The sequence below is a fragment of the Vanessa tameamea genome, chromosome 30 (assembly GCF_037043105.1).
Source record: "Vanessa tameamea isolate UH-Manoa-2023 chromosome 30, ilVanTame1 primary haplotype, whole genome shotgun sequence".
In the NCBI taxonomy this organism is placed as follows: domain Eukaryota; kingdom Metazoa; phylum Arthropoda; class Insecta; order Lepidoptera; family Nymphalidae; genus Vanessa; species Vanessa tameamea.
Window position 1 is genome coordinate 4,117,034 of NC_087338.1, and position 7,218 is coordinate 4,124,251.

Consider the following 7,218-nt stretch of genomic DNA (forward strand, 5'->3'; position numbering starts at 1 on the left):
AATGAACCAGTTATCGGACAATTAGTCTACTTATAAATTATATAATTTTTTTATCTATTTTAATCTTGCATTAATTGATATATATATTTTGTTTGAATGACTCTAAATTATGGAAAATGTATAAAAAAGTTAAACATTATTCGTTTATACTATATAGTATATATATATATTTTGTATTATTAATTTAAGATAAAAAATAATTTAGGAAAGACTAGACTGGTTTAGGTATATCGATAGTAAAATGTTTTGGTTTAAAATGGTTTTAGTAAATTTTTTTTAAATATGTCAAATAAAATTAAGACAGTTTTTTATATATAATTTACACCAATTTAATGGAATGAGCCAATCTAAATATATTTTTTATTATTATTCTGGAAAAAAGACCAATTTTATATTTTAATTCAGTATTTCTAGATATACAATACAGTTATCACATATTATATAAGCTAAAGCAACGTATTATTTTGTCATATATTTGTGTATTTCGGCTCATTACAATATTTAAGAGAATCAAATTGTTTCTGATTTATTTTATAACGGTCTCCCGATACTGTAAGTATTATTGACAGCAAAGTTTGACTGTATGGGAAATTGTTCTCATTGTAACAATTTTAGCTAGTGTTATTAAATTACAATTGAACGCTTTATTTTGTTTCTTTGCTTACTGACTTTTAACGGTTTCATATAGTAAGTCAATATTAGTTGATTAACAGAAAAAAAAGAATAGTTTATTTGATATTGGAAGCCAATGTTTTAAGGCAAACTTGCTATAAATTCTTCAGATGATTTAATTCTTCCAATTTAGCTGTTGATCGACTAAAGTTGCATTACAAATACGCATGGGATTTGTTTGTTATATCCTGTGTCTGTTTTACAAAATAATGAAGAAAAATGTTTAATTACTACAATATGATAATCTTAAGCTTAAAGTGTTTTTAATATAATCGGTTCATGTTTCAATAGTTTTAAGTCTTTCTGTTTTTTCTGTGCAATTATGAATGAAATTTATACTAATAAAAATAGTGATTATTGAGAAGTGAGTTTTATTTCTGTAATTTCTATGTATCGCCACTCATGGGATATTATATCCATCATGCCTGGCATGCTACTGGCTCACCTACTATTTAAATTATCGAAAATATTAAAACACAAAAACAGAAATAGGTGTTTGACGGGAAAAGAAAAAATAGGTCTACTCTAGCGAATAAATCTGCACTAAGCTTAATCTTGAACAATATGTCTTAAAATAAATGACTTCGAGGGATCGGTAAAAATTATAATGATTTTAACTTGATTGAAATCGACCATTCCATGGATAGCGTTTCATAACTGACTATTTAACCGCCTGGAATATACAGCGCAGAAGTGTTTCTAACTCAACATCTAAGACCTCAGTGCCGCAATTCTAGTGTATTTGAGCCCAAATACATTGACAATGAGAGACTACCATATACGTATAAATATTATAAGGACGATTAGTCCCCTGTCTTTCTAAATTAAAATTTTAAAATTATGATACGAAATGGATGCATAATATTGAAGAGGAAATAAAATAAAAAATGCGCTTACGTTATCTAAATAAATTTTATTACACATCAGTACATACATAATACAATGCTTTCCTTAAAATATAATTAAAGTAAATACATGTATAACATTCTAGAAATGTAAATTATGAGCTAGTCACCTTTAAATTAAACGCGAAAAATAATCATGGCAACACTAGATTTAAAGAAACTTATACGTTACATTGTTTATGTAAATATATGAAAATAAGTACTTAGTCTATTAAACTTTCATTGCGTGTGGTTTCTATTTACTGTGATGTAAATATATATCTCTGTCGATATTTTATCTATTCTGTTGAAAAAATATACGCTCTTAACTTATAACCTAAAAAACTAGCCTATACACAAACATAGGCAATCACTTTAAATATTAGAAGAGAAAAAAAGTCACAACTTTATTTCATAGTAACAAATTATATTTGTATATAGTGCGTTCAAGATTAATTCTTTGATGAATTTAATAAAGTTTCAGTTGAAACTACATCGTTATATAACGTCAAATGTCAAAATGCGCGTTTTAATGAGACAGACAGTAATTGCACGTGCAGCGTTATAAGTTATCAACTTGACCATCGAGGCACATTTTAAATAAAATCTTCACATATATAATAAATATACTGTACTTATTACAAAAATATGTCTTTTTGTAGTATTTGATTATTTTTAATAATAATAATTAACAAAAAATCAATCATTTCGTGGGACTACCTTATCATAAAATTTGTGCCTAATACATTTATTATATAAACATCAAAACGACGTTATAACTACTGACTACAAAAATATTAGTATGTACTTTTATTAAAGTACACACTTTGTAAGTACGGACGGGAAATGGCAAAGCCTTTAAGCTTTAATATAATTTCTCACGATGCTATCATGAAATATATTTTAATGACATATCAAATATTTTTTTTTTATATATTTATTTAAAGTATCTGCTACAGTTAGAGCTATGAACATTTCGGTCAAAAATACTTTTGACAAAAGACATACGTCATATCCGATCGCTGATAGAACGCGTTACTGACAGATCCCTGGTCGAATTGACCATGTAACACGTTACATTATAATCAACTATTTCAACATATAATTTGACAGTTATGTCAAGTGTTTACTTGTCAAACTGACAGACGTCAGATTCGTATTCCTTCTCTGGCCGGAGTTAAGGTTAGATTATTTCTCGGCGTACCATCTGACTTGTAAGCTTGTATATATATCATACATCTCAGTATACGGACCAAGAGTTTATGCGATAAGAGTCCCCAAAGAACATTAATAAAAAAATTAAACTAACTTAACCCAGCCATGTCATCTGTCAAAAACCCTTTTGACAGTGTTACCAGACAAAAGCCTCCTCTCCTCGTGATGAGGATTAGTGCTTAATCCACCACACTTCCAATGACATTATACGATTCATTTCATGTGGTAATTACATATCTAGACAATTTTTAAAGTCCATATTAGCAAAGAACGCTCGAATGCGACGGCATACAATCCCAGCCAACTGCATTCCTATATCCAAATTTATATAGAGTATATAGTAACAGCCTGTAAATTTCCCACTTCTGGGCAAAGGCCTCCTCGCCCTTTGAGAAAAAGATTAGGAGCATATTCCACCACGCTCCGTGCGGGTTGGTTGGATTGACATGTGGCAGAGTTTCGTTGAAATTAGACACATGCGGGTTTCCTGACGATGACAATTGATTTATTTATCGAAATATGGACTTTAAATATTGTGCATACAATTTTTCTGAACCAACACCGACGCGTTTGATATAAAATATTGAATTTTATCTGAAGCACAAGACAGTCCTCGCCTTTAGAGTAATTACGATATACACTAATTAAGCACATGAAAATTCTCGAATGAACCCGCAATCTTCGGTTACGATTCACTGGTTCCACTGAGCCAGCGAATCGTTTATAATAGTATTAACGTCGTAGAACGTTATTATACAGTAATTATACAAGTTTATGCAAATATTTTGTCATCAATTAAATGCTTTGAATGATTATATTTATACAAACGACTAGTTAAATAAAATGCTATAATGAGATACGTTATTTATTGCTCAAAAGCGTTTCTAAACATTTGGTAATGATAATAATAGTTTCATTGTAATATCTTTAGAAATAATTATATCGTTAAAAGAAGTTAAATTTCTTAAAACATAGTTATATAAGTACTGTCAGTAACAATTATTAATATGTGTTAATTAACATACATATGTACTATGTATTTATGGAATAGAAAAGAAAATATTTGTCTAGTTTAAATTGAGATTACTTAGAATTTTTCTATGCTGAAAAATGTTTAGAAACACTGTTTTTAAGCAAACTAGTATTACATGTGATATTTCTATCGAGAAAAATATTATTGATGATTATAAAAAAAAAAACATCGTTAATTTTTAACCGATTACAACGCGATAGAGAATGATACTGCGATCCAGACAGACCTTAAGTAGCTTCACACTGAATGAAATAAGAAGGCTTCTATACTGCATGATTCACATACATACATGGTTTAAATACACGTTGAGTGTTACATTCATATTGGTTAGAATAATTATTAGTAAGTTTCTGTGCGTTTTTTTTTTAAATAAAGTCACAAATATATAACTAAATTAAAATTATTAATTATACTGACCATTATAGGAATGAAACTAAATATAAACTAATTGGTATTTATTTATTTTTATATAAGTTCAAACCGAACATTGTGGTTATTTTTTGTACCTAAATATATATGGTCGAAGATATATATTTTTGATTCATAAGATTGATAGAGTGCACAAAATAATGGCCGATATGGTTACAACAGATTATAATAACAATACTTAAAGATAGATTTATAATAAGAACACTTACCAAGATTTGAAGCAACAATTTATAATTAAGGTACAGACTTTATAGCCAACAGATTACACCAGTTTGTGATGTTAACTTGTTTAACGGTTCTATGTGACTTTTAAATCCATCCCAACTTTTAAACGTCTGAACAGATTTGGATGTATGTTAGAATCATTACAAAATCCCAAATGATATGGGGTTTTAATATATTTTAAAATCAATATTGCGGGGCAGTCGGTTTTAATTTGGAATTCTAGGTATTCTAATGTTGATCTAGAGATGCGAATAGTATGATGAGATGACACAGATTTATTATATTGGCACTTGTTTAAGTAACTTCAATGTCATTTTGACATAGCATTTGTCAAGATGACATTATAGGTACCGACAGCAGAAGTAACATGTTGAATATTTTTCAATTAGCTTAATTTTATTATTTTTTTGCAATTTAAACTTAATTTATTTTTGTACATTATGGGTATACTATTGTTTTTTGTTTATAAAAATTAAGCTGTGTCTCAACAAATTTGTGTTAGCAAGTTAGTAAGTTGTCAACAAAACTGTTGCAAACACAAAAATTGTCAACGATTTCAGTGGACACGCACAATTACGTTACACCGAGTAAAGTTAATTTTTACACATGAATATTTTTGATTTCATCGACATACAAAAATATTCAAAGAATTTATTCGTTTCAGTAATAACATTCTGTAGGAAATCAACCAAATCGACATTTCATTCGAGAGAAACCTTAGTCTTAGCTTGTGATGAAGAAGTGTACATAAAAGGCTCCCAATCCTCTTTCTAATATACTTTTATTTTTAATACCACAAATTCCAATTAATTACTTATATCCACATTGTACTTCCTACGAACCGTTAATAACTTCGCTGTCATTAAAAACGGAATAGTTTGAGAAGTATTTATCAATAACATAGATTTTTCAAGATCTCGACCAATGGCGTCTTATCAATTCAAAGTCAAAGGTGCTTTTCGTCATTTATGAACACTTCCCAGCCAAAAAAGAAAAGGAATTTTACGATCAAAATATTTACATAGATTATTTTTTCTCTAGATTTTTTTAATTAATTACAGAATATCGTTACTGAATTACAATAACTATAATATAATATAAGCACTAAATAGTGATGTATAGTAATAACTAAACTCGATATATCGATACTATTGTCACCTCTGATATAGCATTTAATCTTTAACGGGCTTAGATACAAATGAAACTAGTTAATTGTCTAATCGATTAAAATTAGAAGAATTATTATAAAGAAAAATGTATTCCTTACAAACAGAGAATTATCGTAATTTTGTGACATCGAAAAATTATAAATAATTTTCATATAATATTAATTATTTTCACGAACAAATACTTTAATAGATATATAATATATACCTCTAAGCCCGCTGTATATATGTAGACATAATGACTATTTTAGTAATAAATCTAGATTCTTAAACCTATACTTAAGCTATTTTGTAATCATTGACAGGTATATAATATCGATATAAATATCGATAAATTGTGACATTCTATCTATCATCGATAACAACACTAGAACTCAGTTTTACAACAATATACTTTCCATTTGTCATACAATTGCACTGTAAATATACATTTAATTTATTTAAACGTAAATTTACTTCAAAATCACCGCCACTGCACCACAGACAAGAAAAAGGCAGCAACATATTTGAATATAGAATATATTTCTAAACGTGGACAGACTTTTTATTTAATTAATAATCTGTGTGTACTGATAAAAAATATTAAACGAATATACAAAAATAAAACAAGAAATATGCGTCTTAAAATTGATTTTAATATATATTTGTTATATTTAAAGAAAATAATTTGTGATGTCAATAATATTAACGGATTTATAAATCCGAAATTTCGCGGCTAAACAAATCAGCCATCTTGTTTTCGTTAGACTTCATCATTCAGATATATTTAGGAATAACTATTTGTTATTAAATAACTATTCAACCATGCTTTAAATTATTAATAAGTAATTAATAATGATTGTATCAAGCGTCTGACCAGAACAATTTAATGGTTGAACACTTTCAGTCTTAGTAGTGATTGAAACTTTAATTGACATCATAAATTAACAAAATATGTATATCACACTCTCCACCCGACTACGGAACCGTCACGAGTAATATTTTTAAATTCAAATTAATAAATATATTATAACAAAAAACAAACTACAGTAAAGTAAATTTATCAACAATTTAACAAAAAAAGTAAAATATATATATAAAGAAATCCATTTCCAAGTTTTTAAGGCGTTTGGACGGATAATTTGTGATACAAATTTAAAAGACACCCTTCCGTAGTCGGATTTGACGTTCACTTATAATAATCTATAATATTCAGCTGTACTTGTTGGCACAAGGTTGTGTATAGAGTATGAGCGAATATACCCCATTATATTCCCACAGCTGGGCAAAGATCTGTTAAAAAGGTTATTGAAGCACTTCCATTAAATTTTTATACAATAATGATTGCAAAATTTAAATTAAACAGGCCTCATAATAAATTACATAAAATATTACAATTTTAACTCATACTCTTAAATTAGTTTATACAAAATGTAAACAAACTCCTCATTAATAACTTCTATTTCGTTTGCTGTCTGCAATTCGGCATTTTTTTTATTGATAATATTACTTAAGGCTACGAAAGCACCATTATACTCTTGGCTATGATATAAGATATTTCAAATATTAAACCAATATAATAAAATTCACGCTTGACATTCAACAGTTCAAATAT